Genomic DNA, 17,292 nt, shown 5'->3' with positions numbered 1-17,292 from the left:
TCATCCCTTACCAGCTGTGTGGGGCTGAGAAAATTGTTAGGTTCTGGTGTCTCCATTTTCTGGTCTGTTAAATGAAGTCAATTATACCCACCTTGCAGAACCGGACAGCTTTCAACAAAACGATTCCTCTGATTTCCCTAACACTGTCCCCAGAACATAACAAGCACTCAACAAGAGTTAGTTTTCTTCCCTCCTGTCTCTATTTTACAAATAAGGAAACTGAAACTCAGGAAGGTTTCCTGACCTGCACAAGGTTAAAAAGTTGGTTAAGTGACAGATCTTGGATTCAAACACAAATATCCTCATTCCAAATCTACTTAAAACTTTTCCACTGTGCCTCCCATATCCACTTCAGGGCCTAAATTTCCTGACTTGATGCACAAAATCATTTTAAACTTCAAATTCCCAGGTCTTTCTTTCCCATTGTGCTCCGCAGATACCACATCTGGCTTCTGATCCTCAGAGATTCCCACATTCTGGGGCCATTCACACCCTTTGCTATTTGTGCCCTCCATCCGGGGGCATGGCTCTCTTTCTCTCTCTCCCGCATTCAGCTGTTACACACACTTTTAATTTGGGGGTAAAGATTTTCACAAGCTCATCTCTGGGTAAAATACAACATCACTGAAAATAGATGAAAATGCAGGAAAAAAGGATTACAGGGACAAATAAATGTACATTTGAATGTTTTACTCTTAGACAAAGGTGAGGAGTCCTTTCCTGGCTCCCCTTTGAAGAGAACACCCAGAACCCTTCCAGGGTGGAGCGCAAACGTGCCAAGCACCTGCTGCTTCTTGGTGAGTGAGTGGAGGTCCCAAAAAGGAAGAAATACCCAACGTTTCCAAATTAACTCTTCCAACAAATAGTGCTGTTACCCAGCAGCCCAGCCAAAAGCAAAGCAGAGGCAAAGACAAAAAGGAAAACCAAAGTCATTCTGTTCAACTCACTCAGATTTTTGCAATTAGAAATTCAGAAAAAAGCTATTTTTATTTCCAACTTTACATTTGGGCTAACTTTTAAAATACAATACTATTTGGAAATATGTTTATATTGCAGGAACATAATCTTTCAGGGGTTGAACTTTGAAAGGTCCTATGTGTGACCTCACCTACAGTACAGTGACCAACCTGTCATGGTTTCAGTACTAAAAGTCCCTTGTCCCAGAAAATTTCTTAGTCCTGGGTAAACAGAAATGGTTGGTTAACTCATTAGAATACAAATTTGATTCTCGAGTCTGCTCTTTTAAAATATAAATCTCCTTAGGCAAGTCAAAACAATTCACCAGTGGTAATTTAGGGTTCTGATAGCTTCTCACAAAATACCCCACAAAAGTGGTCCCCAATTTAAAAATCCATGAGGATCTCCTATTAAAGGAATCACAAATGCAGACACTGATAGAGACAAGATTTCAATATGTGAAGAAAGCAATTTGCATAAAATCTTCCAGTCTACTCTTTACTTATACAAGGAAATAGAATCTCATTCTTCCAGAAACCCACAGCCCATTTAGTCCATTACCTTCCCTCCTTTGATAGACATAGGTTGGACAAACATCTTTCTACCCGAGAAAAACTGTTCAAGTGTGATTTTTAAAAAAGGGCAATTCTCATTGGGACTCAATGGCAAGGACTATGAGGACTATGGGTTTCCTTCCCTCTCTTTCTTTCCCTCTCTTTCTCTCTTCCTTCCTTCCTTCCTCCCTCCCTCCCTCCCTCCCTTCCTTCCTTCCTCTTTCCTTCTCTCTCTCTCTCTCTCTCTTTTTCTTTCCTTTTCCTTTCTCTCTCTCTCTTTTTTCTTTTTTTGAGACAGTCTCACTCTCTCACCCAGGCTGGAGTGCAGTGGTGCAATCCTGGCTTACTGCAGCCTTGACTTTGTGGGTTCTGGTGATCCTCCTGCCTCAGCCTCCTGAGTAGCTGCATCTACAGGCCCATGCCACCATGCTTGATTAATTTTTTATCCATTTTTTAGTAGAGATGGGGTTTTGTCATGTTGCTCAGGCTGCTCTCAAATTCTTGGGATCAAGAAATCCACCTGCCTTGGCTTCCCAAAGTGCTGGGATTGTAGGAGCCACCACAACCAGCCTATGGTTTTCTTAGTCTGGATTCCTCCAGAAGCCAATCCCAGATAAGGATTCAAGTGTAAGGTATTTATCTGAGAGGTCATCCCAGGAAACAATAGTAGGACAGTGCATAAGTGAGACAAGAAAGATAAGGCCACACACATACACAAAAAGGACTAGCCTATTAAGTCACCTATCACCATGGGCGAGTGGAGCTTAACCCCATGAGGAAACTCTGGGAAAAGGTGTACAATATACACCCCTTAGTTTCACTGGATGGGCAAGGGAGCTGGAGTATCCACAGGCCAAACCCTGTTCATTTTTGGAGGGAATGGATGTTAATTCCCCTGCATTTCCAGCCCACCACTTCCACAGCCAGAGAAAGTCCTCAGACAAACCAGTGCAGGTGCTGGCAGCGGGAAGTGAAGCTGGCATGCACGACCACGGCCAGGGCAAAGATGTAGGGACCAGAAACACCAGCAGCATCTGCTACAGCAATCAACGCAGAACCCATGAGCCACCATAGCTCTGTGCTAGTCAGTTGCTGCCATGTGGGAATGTAGCCAGTGTTGCTAGAGCTTCTGAATTTTTAAAAGAAACCAGGGATCCAGATTGTTCTGTGGAATTTCCTGATTCATACTTGCTATTGATTGATTCAGATATTTTAAAAACAGTCTAGGGAATAACCAAGCATGTCTATAGGCAGAATGTAGCCTATGGGCCATCACTTTGCATCCACTACTCTAGTTTAACCTCCGTATTTTATAGATAAGGAGACCAAGGCCCTAGAGGACAGTGACTTGACTCAGGGGATGCTGCAGATTACCACTTGTCTGGGTTCTGCAACCAGTTTCCTTAACTCCCAGGCCAGAGTTCTTCCTAACCCACTGTGCTGCCCACACTGCCCACTCTCTCCTCTCCATACCCATCCTCAAAGGGCAGGAGCCTTTTATCCCTGCCCTCCACTGCACTCAGAGCAAAGGAAGTTTCCCTTTCTTCCATCAAAGCACTAAATATTTTGTCTCGCTAGAAATGTATTCCTTACTATTCTTAATTTCACAGAAGTTAGACAGTGCTTATTTTGTCCTGGGCACCCTTCTAAATACTTTACAAATAATTACTTTCATTCTCAAAGCAACCCTATGAAGCAAGGATTATTAGTTTCCCAGTCTTAAAGATGGACAATTAAAATGCAGAGAGGTCAAGATACTTGCCTGAGTTGAAGCAGTGATGGAATTAGGAGACAAATTTTGGCAGCTATCTCCAGAGCCACAGATTGACAACTACTACTCAACACTGACTCTCAATCACCTACCTATTTAGACTCTTATAATACCTCGATTGGATCTTTTTTTTCTATGATAACAGGAATTGGCAAAGGACGGGTTCATGGGCCAACATCTACCCCCTGCTTGCTTTTGTAATAACAAGTATACCAGAATACAGTCACATCTATTAATTTATGTATTGTCTGCTGCCATTCTTGCCCTACAAAGGCAGAATTGAGGAGTTGCAATACAGGCCATAGGGCCCACAAAGCCTATTTTATTTAGTGCTATAGCTTGGATAAGGGTTGTTTGTCCCCACCAAATCTTATGTTGAAATTTAATCCCCGATGTTGGAGGTGGGTCCTAATGGGTAGTGTTTGTGTCACGGGGATGGATCCCTCATGACTAGATTAATGCCTTCACTCAAAGGTGAGTGAGTTCTCACTCTTAGTTTTCACAAGAGCTAGTTGTTAAAGAGTCTGGCATGCCCCAACCCTCACCTCTCCCCTCCTCTCTCATCATGTAATCTCTGCACACACCAGCTCCCATTCGCTTCTACCATGAGTGGAAGCAGCCTGACCAGATGCAGCCCTATCTTGGACTTTCCAGCCATCAGAATCATGAGTCAAATAAAACCTTTTTTTTTTTTTTTTAAATAAATTACCCTGCCTCAGGTATACCTTTACAGCAACACAAAATGAACTAAGACATTTAGTATCTGGCCCTCCACAGAAAAGGTCTGCCAACTTCTGCATTACAGAATTGCCAAGCTTTCCTCTGACTGCAAGTTTCTTGATTATGCTGCTTAATCATAATGCAGAAAATCCTATAATCCCTCCCAAAGCCTTAGCATACACAGTGATGAATTCACAGCTTAGACTTCTAGAAACTGCAAATATGCAGATGTCTGGGAACCCAGAAATCATCAAAAATACCCTCAGAAGTCCACTTAAGGAAAAACATAACAGTAAGTTCCACGAAATAGGCACAGACTTAATCTTGGGCCCCTACCTGGGCAAAGGCTTTTAAAGCAACAGGACAGACAGAAATACCCAAAGAGGGGTAGAGAGGAGAAATAGAAGAAGTAGCTTTTACAACAACTGGCAATAGGCATCTTGCAGTTAGAGAGACATGGGTTCAAATCTCAACTCTACCACTTACAACTTATCTCTTAAACTTCAATTTTTACCTGTAAAGTAGGAGGAATAATAATGATCATTTCTTGGAGTGGGGTGGACAGTTTAGCCAAGATTATAATGTACATGAATTCTTAGCATCCTACCTGGGATTTGCTAACTACTCAGAGGAGCTCTATTATTAGTAATAAAGGTAACTCTAAAAGAACATGGATCTGTGACTATTTACACAGAGGCTCTCAATCCCACACAATTCAGCTATCAAATAATAACAGGATTACAGCACAGAACAAAAAGCAATCTTTATCATGATAACCCCAAGTCAGGAAAAGATGTAGCCACATTGTATGCACCAAGCAAAAAAAAAGTAAAGAAGCATGTGCCATGTTTTCATCAAAGAAAGTTGAAGCAAAAAATCATGTGTGTACAAAGAGGTAAACTTCAATCACCTGGAAAAATCACTTAAGTGAAACAAATTACTTATTCCTTGACAACACTATATAAATGAAACTGTACATGCGGTAGAAAAAATGTTTGCATTGTAGGCTCTGCAAGAAGACAAAGTTACATTTCCCACTCATCGTTTAGTGAAAGCATCTATGCAATAGCATGAAGCCTTGCTGACAAACTGCCAATTTTTAAACACCCTTTATCAGCATCATTTTCATAGCTTTTCTCTGAGATCCAGAAAAGATCAAAGATCAGTTTCCAGGATGCTTTTCCAAGTGTAATCAAGTTCAGTGCTAGAAAGTACAATGAGAACCACTCACGATCTGAACTGTTTAAAGCATCTGAATCGTTGCAAAAACAATTTCTTCCTCTTAATGTGTTTGAATCAAACTTTTGACCTCTAGTAAACTGGATGCCCCATTCTTTCAGGCAGTAAAAGAGCAGCTAGACTGGGAACCTGGAGGTATATAAAACACTACACTACTTTTTTTTCCTCTTAAAAATACAAATTGAATTACTTTAACACAGTTGGAGCAAATGACCATGATATGTCCTCAATTTAAGTCTTACAGCCCAACTGGGATGGCGTTCTGTGTCCCCAGTCTAGGGGCACATGGTTTTCATTAGTTTGTCAGGATTCTGCATTTCAGTTTGCACATTTAAATAAATGCAATTAGTTCATTTGTGATGGCCCCACATACCCTTATCTTTTCTGATTTATTGAATAAGCCACACTCTCTTAATGTTTTGAGATTTGTCTAAATACTAAAAGGTTATTTGATATGACAAGTTACACCAAATACCACTTTTACTGCATGGCAAATAATTATACTGAAACTATCCACTGATACACCACTGCTTAGGAAGCCTTTTAAGTGCATCTATGTGACGTTTAAAAAAAAATTAAAGTGAGACCAGTCCAGCCAACACAGACAAAGTGCAGGATGCACACTTCTGGTTGTTCATAGCATAAAATGTTTAGAGGTGGAAGGACCTCAAGTGTCAATACCCATTTGACAAATCCAGAGAGCTAATGAGCATGTGTCTGGTCAGTCTGCTGCCAAGGTGGGATCAGAACTTGGCCTTCCTGGTTCTTGATTCAGTGCCAACTCCAGCTCCCCTCTCTCCCCAGCCCCTCCTTTATCTGGCAGAACTCGGGTTGAGTATTAAACTTGGATGCAGCAGGACCAAAGCTGGCCGTACATGCTTTGTGCCTGTCCCACATTCTGGTCACATATAAGCCTTCTGCTCTTTTGCAAAGACTGAATTGATGGGATGGGCTCAGTCAGGTGCAACAAGGGAAGACCGACAATAATCCTCAGCCACATCCATTGCTGGGTCCCCCACCGACGCTGTCGGCTGTTATAAGCACCAGCTGGAAGATGGATGCTGGTATTTCCAGAAAGACCTTTTGAATCAGGAGGGGCTGTGACAGGCCCCATGCTGTGGCAAGAGCATAATTATTTCCAATAACTGTCTGTCTAGGCTACTTAGTGATTTCCAAAGCCAAGCTCCTCCTCACTGTGACAACACATTCAGTGTTTATCTGGGGGAGTTTTGCACTTACTTCTTATGGAAGATCACAATGCCGAAAATTCCATTCTGGTAATAGTTTAGTCAGCAAGGTAGAAAGGAATGACATCTTTTATAAATAATGATTAAGGACAACCTATTTGATAACTTTGGATGCTTGTTCAGGATCTGTTGTAGGGGGCAATAGTCTCATTTGGAACAATATGAACCATTAGAATCTTCTGTGAGGCAGGCTCTTGGGAGAAAAAGGCAAGCTCTTATGCTGAGACTGCCAAGGACAACAAAAAGCAGAGACTTTTGCAGCATGGTAGCAAAGAGCACAAACTCCATTCTGAGTTTGAATTCCAGGTGTGTCACTTACTAGCTGTGTAATTTTGGGCAAGTCACTCACCCACTCCAAGCCTCAGTTTCCACCTCTGCAGAATGTGGGTTACTGTGGGTCGTTGTGGAGATGGAATTAAATGCTGCTTGGAAAGTATCTGGCAAATGCCTGGCATCTGGCACTTATAGGGGCTCAATAAAAGGTAGCCATTATCATCAGACACCAGTTAGTGGGGCTTGTGCTTTGAAAAGGGGACTTATTCTGATCCGACATTCCATGCTGATTCTCTGTGTTAATCAGATTGTTGCTGAAAACTCCATTTGGGCCTTTTTTGAGGCTTCCCTGCTACTTCTGTCCTTCCTCCTACTTGTCAAACGCTCTGGAACTCTCCACTTGCTGCACAAATCTTTCAGGCCCAAGCGCAATGCCATCCCATGCACCCCCTGCTACCATGCAGCAGCTCCAGACAGATCACCATACCTCTCATTTGGTGTCTGGATAGGGGAGTTCACCTTCCATGTTCATTCACATCTCCTTTCCCTGACATGATTATGCTTCTGGGAGACAGGGATTTGCCTTATGTATCCTCTACAGCACTCAATACATGCCCAAGAGTCTTCCAGGTTCCCTGATCCCTTGCTACACAAAGTATGGTTCACAGACCAGCACCATTGGCATCACTTGGAGCTTGTTAGAAATGCAGTCTCAGGCCCCATCCCAGATCTGCCGAATCAGAATCTGATCCCCAAGTGGTTCATGTGCACCAAGTTCAGGAAACATCTCTCCAGTCCAGTATTTCCCAGACTTCAGTCATTCACATCTTCCCTTCATAGGTTTTGCCATTTTCCAGTACTATCTACACTATGTTTTACCTAATACATATTTTTACACTGACATGATTTCTTTCTCAGCCTCGTTCTAAGCAATACTATTCAATCTGTTAAAAGTTTGTTCAGCAAGGCAGAAAGGAATATAATCTTTTGCAAGACATGAAGGTATAGGTGAATTTTTTTTCTGGTACACATTAAAATAAATAGCCAATAAGGAAAAATGTTTCTCTATCTATCATCTAAAATTAACTCATATACCACCAGGGATACACCTACCCACTTCAGCAAACACAGCTCTAGACTTTTTGTAGCTGGATTAGAAGACATCTAAGTCCAGTGCTCCTGAACTGTGTCTGTGCCCACTCAGCATGGTTATCCTACGGAGTGAACAGAGATGGTTGTGGGAGGCTGAAAACCTAGGTTCTAGCCCTGCACCATCCCTTAATGACTTGTCATGTCACAGCCTCTCTTTGGGGCTTATTTTTACGGGTTAGCTGATCTCAAGGCTCCCTTCCAAGTCAAAAAACATGACATTATAATTATGAGATCAAAGGCTCTGGAGTCAGAATGACCTGGAGTTGAAACTAAAGCTCCGTTACTTGTTCATTTCATTGAATCTCAGTTTTCCTCATCTGTAAAATGAACAATAAGCGGACATAACACCCATCTCAGAGGATTTGTAAGAAGAAAGAAGACAACTGAAAAATGCCTAGCTTAAAATGTGACACATAGTTGGTGTTCAACAAATAATATGAATTATTAATTTTTTCCTAGCCTCTACAAAGCACAAATAATAATGGCTAGAATGTTTTTAGTATTTACTCCACCGCAGTCACTACATGAAACACTTCTTTATATTTTGTCACTTAATCCTCAAAATAACCTGATGAGGTAGGAATTCTTATAATCCCCACTTTATGGATGAAGAAATTGAGGCACAAAAAAGGTTAAGTCACTTGGTCAAAGCACACCTTTAGTAAGAAGCAAAGATAGATCTGAGTGTAGATCCTCTGAAGCTACAACCAGTATTCACAACAATGACCTGTCCTGCCTTCTTAGAAAACACTAGTCAACATGCACACTTTGCCAACTCAATAAATATTATGTGATTTTGGCCAAGTGGCAACCTCATAACCAGTTTCCTTGGCTGTATAGTGAGGGGTGTTAGGAGTTCCCACCTCATAGGGTGTGGTGAGCATTGAAAGAGGGCACCCTCATGGACATCACAGAGCAATTCCCAGCATAAGTGAATTGATAACCATGTGTTGCCATTGTTACCATTAGTTCTACTATTATTTGTTGAGCCTTTACATCTGCACAAGATTTTGTGTATATGTGCTGGGGGTGGGGGAAAGAAACAAAAGTCTTTATTGATAAATAGCTTATGATGAAATAAATAGAGCAGTGGCTTGTTGAAGAATGAAAACTAGGGCAGAGGCTCGGTCTCTCTCCACCCCTGCCTCCGGCCCTAGGATACAGCCCTCTGGCTAGACACTTCGGATGAGGAGACTGTAATGGGCAGTCCAGCCTTTCCTGGGCCCTTGGGGGTCTCTGTCTTCCTGGACAGGTGTGCAGGCACCACCTTGGAGCCACTGTCCTTAGCAGGAGAAGCAGACTTGGCGTTTGGCCCCTGCCCAGCCCCCTAGGCAGCTGCCCTTTAGGAGCCTTGGCCTTGGCCTGCCACCTTCTGGTTGAGGAAGCAGCACCGTTCTTGACCTTGCTGAGAGTGGGTTTTGAACTCCTACTCCCAGCTTTGGTTTTCCTGTGGTCCTCAGCATCTCCTCGGCTGCTCCTGCTGCCTTTGGCCTTTGCCTTCCTACTGAGCCTGCTGGCACTGGAAGGGGCCTGCGTGGCCTTGTCTGGCTTGGGGGTGCCTTCCTAGCCTTGCCTGGCTGTGGCCTGGTGTCCTTGGCCGTGCCGCCTTGCTTGTGGGCCTTCTCTGTGGCTGCACCTGGCTTGGGAGGAGCCCTCTGCACCTCTGCTGGCCTCTTGGCTGCCTTCTTCACCTTGCCTGCGTTGGGAGGATACTCCTTGGCCTCACTTGGCTTCTTAGGGCCCTTCCCCTTGGCCTCTCCCGCTCTCCTGGGGACCATCGGGGGGCCATCTTCCTGGGCTGGATTTTCCTCTTGTGCTTAGAATCTAATTTGAAGCTGCCAGTGGCCCCCCTGGCTTTGGAGTTGAGGGGTCTGGTGAGGAGGCTGCGGCACATGCCAGTGGCCAGCGCCTGCTTCAGCAGGTACTTGAAGCGGTGGACGTCCAATGTTGGGTACTTGTGCAGGATGTAGAGCTTGATGGCCACTGCCGACGTGCCCCAGCGCTGCTCCCCCACCTGCAGAGCCTCTACCACCCGGTGGGGGGTAGGGGAGCCGGGAGGAGGGGAGGCGGTGAGGGAGTAGGAGGCGGCACCCCACCGGGAAGCTACTGCAGCTCAGGTCTGGCTTTTCAGATTCAGGAGGCCTGGATGATCCTGCTATGGAAGTCAGAAGGAGGGTGAGATGCTGCTGGTAACGCTCCCAGGAGGGGAGGCATCTGGAGTTTTATCTTTCAGTTATGGTAAGGACTTCCTCAGTTTAATTATTTTAATTTTTTATTTTTTGAGACAGAGTCTTGCTGTGTTGCTCAGGCTGGAGTGCAATGGCACTATCACGGCTCACTGCAGCCTCAACCTCCTGGGCTCAAGTGATCCTTCACCTCAGTCTTCTGAGTAGCTGGGATTACAGGAATGTGCCACCACAGCCAGGTAATTTTAAAATTTGAAGTAGGGATGAGGTCTTCCTAGGTTGCCTAGTCTGGTCTTGAACTCCCAGGCTCAAGCAATCCTCCTGCCCCGGCCTCCCAAAATGTTGGGATTACAGAATTTCCTCACCAGGAATTCTTTATCACATAATTTAGTCTATGAAATAGATGCCTACTCATGGCCCCCTAAAACAGTAGCCTTTATACATGGGATGGCCATATAATTTATCGTCCAAACTGGAGGCATAGACATTAACAAGGATTGACCCAGGCAAGCCAGCATGATCACCCTACTTCTAGGGCCCCTCTGCTATGAGTGAACATTGTCCTCACAGCTGTATACACTAGGGCCCCCTTTCCCACTGGATAACTGTACATAAAGTGACAGAGGACAATTAAAAGCAGCACATCTCTAAGGACAAAGTAACACAGACCCAAATAAAGACCTCAAGGCTAAAGAGCTGCAGAATAGAGCACTCATTTGCCCTGGGCTTTAAGGAGGTGTATTCTTCAAATACTTTGCTCTAAGACACTACTTAAATAACTGCTTTCATTAGATTAGCACAGCAAATTGATTCAAATAAATGTCTTCCAAGATTTGCACATAAATGAAAACAGGATCACAATCACCCCCTTGTAAGAGGTTTTGGGACGGCTGTGGGTTTTTAATCAATATATCTGCCTTTTTCTTCTCAGTGTCATTGGAAAATAAAGTAACTACTATCAATTTGACTTGTTCTGCATCTTGATCTCGTAAGTCCTGATATTGACCATGTTAAAAGTGACAGCTAAAGTTTTCCTTACACACATGAAAAATCGTATTGATAACCTATTTGCCTGAATACAATTCAGCTCATTTTCCATTATTTGGGGCATCAAAAAGAAGAGGAATCAGCCTATGTGCATTAGGCACTTGTACCCTGTGGTGAATATTTATTCCAGACTTTCTTAGCCTTAATTTCCCCCTTTTTCCACAACTGTATTCATGTGGCAGTCCAGCCCGCTGATGTCCTCCATCTATATGGTCTGGGTAGGACTCCACTGCTGGGGCAAAGCCCTCAACCTCTGCAGAAGCCACTTAACACAGATTTCCTCCAGCCGTGCTAATTGGGCGACTCAGAGCTCATTTTGAAACTTTTTGTTCAGCAACTGGGGAAGGGGAGTTTTTTGGTTGCTGGACTTGAACTTGAAACTGCGTAAACCACCAAGTGCTATACAGTCATCTTCACCCAAGAAGGACCCCAATACACAGAGGAAAGAAGAAAAAGGCCGACCTGAGGAATGAAAAGAAACCAGATCCTGAAGTCCCTGTTTAGCCCTAAGCAAGATGCTCTTGAAGTCAGTCCTACCCGTGTACCTTTTAGTAACCTGAACTCATATGTAAGAAAAAAGATATATATTCTATATATGCATATATATAATACCCTAATTCCACTTAAATTTGGGTTTGTAACTTATTATCAAAATAGCACTAACAGATACATGCATCCCGTGGCACTGCTTTTCAAACTTTTTGACGGCTAAGAATCACATTTTATACTGCAACCCAGAATGCACATAGGAGTGACTCAAAGTTTCATGAAATTACAGAACTCTTAGAATATATGACAATGCTGACACTTGTTGTCTTATTATACCTAAAAAAAAAAAATACTGGTAGTAACCCACTAAATGGATTTTATGACCTTCATATTGGAAAAACACTGTCTTATGAGATTAGGTTAAAAATTGATTTCACCAGGAAGAATGAGATAAGAAATGACATGATAATTTCAGTAAATCCAGTCATTGGGGAGAATAAGAGATTTGGCCTCTAAATTACCTAGAGGGTTTATCAAACATCTGGCAACAGAAAATTGTTATCGTACCACTTCTCTCTAACTGCCCATGGCACATATTTGTCAGAAGAGGAGAAAAAAAAAACATCTTACTGGCTTAGAAATACATGAATTATCCCCCCAGAATCTTCCATCTAAAACAAAATCACAACCACATCTAACAACCACATGCATAAGTAAAGGAAGATACATGTAAGACCTGCTGATGAGCTGAGTACATTATTTACCTATAGGCTGATAGTCATTTCAGTGAGCCTCAGCAATCCCAAACATATACAAATAGTGCATTCATGATACGATCAGATCTCTGGGGCAGATTTAAAGGGAGAAATAGAGAGAAAGATCACTTGCAGTATAAGCCTCAAACCTTCACTTATGTGTGTAAGATAACTATGAAGATTTCCTGCTAGAAAAGTACTGCAGGCTGGATAAGGCAGGGTATTTTTAACTGTTTTCCATGTACCCTATTTGTATTGTAAGTTAGCCAAAACTTTCTTTTTGTCTGCTCAAAGCATGCAGAGTCTTGATTAAATCTGTGAAATCAAATGGAGAACTAGGATTCTCAGGCTTGCTGAAACTAGAGGCCAGTGACAATAAACATTACTGAGAAAACTTCAGCTGATTTGACACTTGGGAGTGGCTATGAAGTTAACTCCTCCCACGCTTTTCTAGATTAGGCTCAAATGCAACCATCTGCCTGTTTGAGAAACCCATTCACTTTTCTGCCACTAACATGGAAAGTTATTAATTTCAAAACAAACTGAAGTTTAATACAGGAAAACAGGATCGTGATCACCATGATCACTTGCACGGGAAAGATCTTCTGAGAACTTTCCCATGGATAATGAAAATTAAACCTCAAAATACGGTATTTAGGTAATTTCTTCATGTTCCAGCACCATATTGTTTAAATGCATTCCACCTGTATTTCTGAATTTAAGCAAATAAAATGTTTGATTAATATTACTTGCAGATGTCACAAACAAGTGATTAAACTTCTACCATTCAATAAGTCCTTGGAGTTGTCTAAATTTTTCTCACCCTTTTAGGAACTATAAGCACTGTTCAAAAGTGTGTGTGTGTGTGTGTGTGTGTGTGTGTGTGTGTGTGTTACTTTTTATTACAACATTTTCAGATTACAAAAAGAAAGAAATGGCCGGGCGCGGTGATTCACGCCTGTAATCCCAGCACTTTGGGACGCCGAGGCGGGTGGTGGATCGTTTGAAGTCAGGAGTTCAAGCCCAGCCTGGCCAACATGGTGAAACCCCGTCTCTACTAAAAATACAAAAATTAGCCGGGCGTAGTGGCACGTGCCTGTAATCCCAGCTACAAGGGAGGCTGAGGGAAGAGAATTGCTTGAGCCTGGGAGGCCGAGGTTGCAGTGAGGCGTGATTGAGCCACTGCAGTCCAGTCTAGGTGACAGAGTTCGGGGAAAAAAAAAGAATTGTAGAAACACCAATACATCCACCACCTGTCTTGTGACAATTTAGAGACAAAAATACATACAGAGTGCTTACTGAGTGTCAGTCTCTCTTAAACATCATCTTTTTAAATTTATTAAAAATATATGGGCCGGGGCGCGGTGGCTCACACCTGTAATCCCAGCACTTTGGGAGTCCGAGGTGGGCAGATCACAAGGTCAGGAGATCGAGACCAGCCTGGCTAATGCGGTGGAACCCCGTCTCCACTAAAAATACAAAAAATTAGCCAGGTGTGGTGGCGTGTGCCTGTAATCCCAGCTACTCGGAAGGCTGAGGCAGGAGACTCGCTTGAACCCGGGAGACGGAGGTTGCAGTGAGCCGATATCCGCCACTTGCACTCCAGCCTGGGCGACAGAGACTCTGTCTCAAAAAATATATATATATACACACAAACACACACGTATGTATATATACATATATATGTGTGTATATATACATATACATATGTGTGTATATATGCATATATATGTATATATACATCTATATGGTAGTTATTATTGTTATTATTTTCTTCATCTGCATTAACACCACCATTGCAGCACATCCCTTTCAGAGGCACTGTCTTGTTAAGAGCCTGGCACCTGAAATTAGATCTTATATAAACCACAGATTACTGGTGGGACTTCCAGTAAGTTACTTAATCTCTCTCTAGGGCTAGGTTTACCACTTCATGGATTACGGATGATGCCCCAAAAGTGCCTACCAGGATGCCTGGCACACGGTAAGCTCTCTAAACCACCATTCTTCACAGCACGTGTATGACAGATGAAAGTGCGTCTCGGTGAGGTTAAGTAAGGCGAAGCTGCTTTTCTTCCCCTCCAGACATTTGATTTGGAAACCTCACAGATCCATTCCCTTTAGGACGGGAAACAGCACGTTGGGGATCGCGCTATAATCTTGTACACATCTTCCGAGTTGGCTAGTAAGTTTCTAGGGGCGCCACTACCTAATCTCCAAGCATCAATCAGCTTTCCGGAAAGACTGCTGCTATCAGCACCCTAAGGTCTTTTTTTCCCGAAAGGCCCAGCCTCTAGTCGCAGCCGTCTGGGTTCCAGCAAATACACCAAATCAGTTCGCGAAGTTCAGAGGACTTGGCTCTGGTATGTTTACAAGTCCTAACAGATCGCAGGAATGTTCAGGATAATTATTACTCCACCCAGGAGCGCCCAGCCCAACCCTCTCACATCTGGAAGGAAGCGGCCACACAAAGGAGAGCGAGAGAGAGAGAGACCTCCTTCCGCGGCTGCTTTCTCAGGCCGGAGAAGATTTAATACACGTCTCACCCCTTTTGTGAACAAGAGCAGGCACTGTTCAGTATCTTTCAAAGCACAGGACATCCAACGCAAGGGAAGAGTTTGTCCTCTATTCCAAACGAAATGGCACTTCTCAAAGTAGGAGCTAAAGATTATATTTATTTTTTCCTCCCCAGATGAAAATGAAAAGTGAAATACTCCACAAAATAAGAAGCGATTCACATGCACACTGCCTCTCCAACATAGGAGCGGCTAGGATCTGACACACCTATTTGAAAAGCGCAGCCAAACCAAACCCTTAGTGTCCGCTGCTAACTCCAGGGATTTCCCCGCACTCTTTTCGCTGCCTTTTGGAAGTATCTCTGGGGGCCGGATCTGGGCTTCATCACCTCTTCTCCCGACCTCCCACGAACGCGCGGCAACCAAAGCACGAGGTCCCCGGCGGCGCATTTACAAACCCCACCAACGCCAACGCCTCGAAACCGCCAAACTTCCTGTCTCCATACCACCAAAGCGACCAAAGAGCCGTGCCAAGTGCCCCAGGGACTCCAGCGGAGGCTGCACCAGACCCCGAACCCCAGGGCGGGGTTTTCTACTCTCCCAAGCTCCGGAGATCCGGACCTCTGCTGGGGGTCTCCAAACGTGCGCGCTGCGCCCGGGGCGCACCCGGCGCGCCTGTGGCAGCGTCTTGCGGCCGCGCCCTGGCAGCACGCTTGGGGAGCCTGGGGCGGTCGCCCACCTACCTGCTCCGCCGCCCCCTCCCTGCGGCGCTCCGGGGCTGTAGACCGCTACTTTATTGTCTCGGCTGCGCACCGCGCGGGACCTGGAGACCCGGCTCTGCGCCAGTCCTGCAAGTCCGCTCTGCGCTGTGCCTTTCTCGGCGGCAGCTGCCTTCCTCTTCTTCCTCTTCCTCTCTGTCCAAGCTCCAGTTCAGCACGTGAGCCACGCAGCCCGACTCCCGGGCTCTCTGGGCAGCCAGCGCCTGCCGCATCCCCCGGCCCGGGTCTGCAGGTCGCCCCCGCCACCGCCGCTCGCCGTGCGTCCTCGCTTTGATCCACACTTACAGCTGTGCCCCGGGCCGCCTTTCTCGCGTCCTTCCGTCCTGCCTGTCTCCTTTCGCTGTCAGCCGGGGCTTTCGGCTCCCTCTCCCCCAGCTGCCCCCGCCCGCCGCCTCTCCGGGGGCTGGGGCGGCCGCTGCCAATGAGGCTCGGCTGATGCGCTGTTCCGGCCCAGTCATTGTATCGGGAGGGGAGGAAGAGGAGGGGGAGAGGGAGGAAGGGAGGGGGCGCCCTCGGCCCCAGCCGCGCGCCGCTGCGGGCTGGGCTAGCCTTCTCCGACAGAGAAAGGGCGCCGGTGCCAGGAGGAGGGGAAAGAGGGGGTCACCAGCCCGCGCCTCTCCATCGCTCCTTCTGACTCCTCCAAGCGCTGGGCGGGACTTGATTCTGCCTCCCCGGCTTCAGGCATCCCAGGACCTGAATGCTGTTAGAATAAAGGGTATGAGGCACCGGTGGCTGAGGGAGGCGCAGAATGCACCCAGCCACCCGAGAGGGGCTGGCGAAATGACTTCTGAGATCCCCGCAAATCTGAAGCCATTGCACTTGAAAGAAAGAAAGAAAAAAAAAAAGGCGAGCCTATCCCATACCAGGCATTTATTCTTAAGAACAATTTTTGTTTTATTATGCGTTCCTCACAGGAAACTAGGGAGGCTCAGAGAGGTTAGCTCAAAATAGCTGATGAGTGACAGGGCAGAGATTCCAACTTGATCTGGTGCTGAGTGTAACACAGCAAATGGGAGAGGAAGGAGAGGAAAGGAGGATTCTTCATGAACGACTTCCTATTGAGAGTTTTTCTTTTCTCTTCGAATGAGTTGACAAGGAGCGCACCAAAGGCGCTCTGACAGGGCTGGGAGAAAATACTTCCCAAACAGCCTTAAATATATGTCCCGTGACCAGACTTCTCTCCTCTACCTACCATGAATTAATTTTTCTCTACACACTATGAATTAATTTTAAAAAGCAAATCCATTTTTAAAAATAATTGTCTCACAACTACACAATCACATAGCTTTGGATTTTTGTTGAAAATTAAATTGATTTATCCAATATCAATATTTTAAAGACTCCAGAGTTTCTGTGACCCTGGTTTCGGCCTTTCTTCCTCCTTCTCCTCCGTCTTCCCCTCCTCCTCCTCCTCCTTCCCCTACCCCTCTTTCTCCCCCTTCATCCCTTCTTTTTTGACAGGTCACCAGTCTAGAAAAAGAATGGGGGCATGGGGCATCTTGATTTCACAGGCCCTAGTGTGGCTGCTACTGACATGAGGGAGCAAGTAGCAAGCAAGATCTGAAGTAGTAAAGGCTCAAGATGGCATGATGTGGAATATTGTATGT

The 17,292-nt window shown here is 44.9% G+C and overlaps 1 protein-coding gene and 1 pseudogene across 1 annotated transcript in view; both read right to left on the bottom strand.

The window, feature by feature from the left end:
• FRMD4B (FERM domain containing 4B) overlaps window positions 1-16,014 on the bottom strand; it is a 363,826-nt gene extending 347,812 nt beyond the window's left edge. The window contains exon 1 of the mRNA XM_007984946.3: window positions 15,650-16,014. The gene's annotated coding sequence lies outside the window, so the exon portion shown is untranslated. The remainder of the gene's footprint in view (window positions 1-15,649) is intronic.
• LOC140709843 (histone H1.8 pseudogene) lies at window positions 6,279-9,722 on the bottom strand (annotated as a pseudogene).
• Window positions 16,015-17,292: the final 1,278 nt, after the last annotated feature.

Source organism: Chlorocebus sabaeus, chromosome 22, assembly GCF_047675955.1.
Source record: "Chlorocebus sabaeus isolate Y175 chromosome 22, mChlSab1.0.hap1, whole genome shotgun sequence".
In the NCBI taxonomy this organism is placed as follows: domain Eukaryota; kingdom Metazoa; phylum Chordata; class Mammalia; order Primates; family Cercopithecidae; genus Chlorocebus; species Chlorocebus sabaeus.
This window is presented reverse-complemented; position numbering and strand designations above follow the sequence as displayed.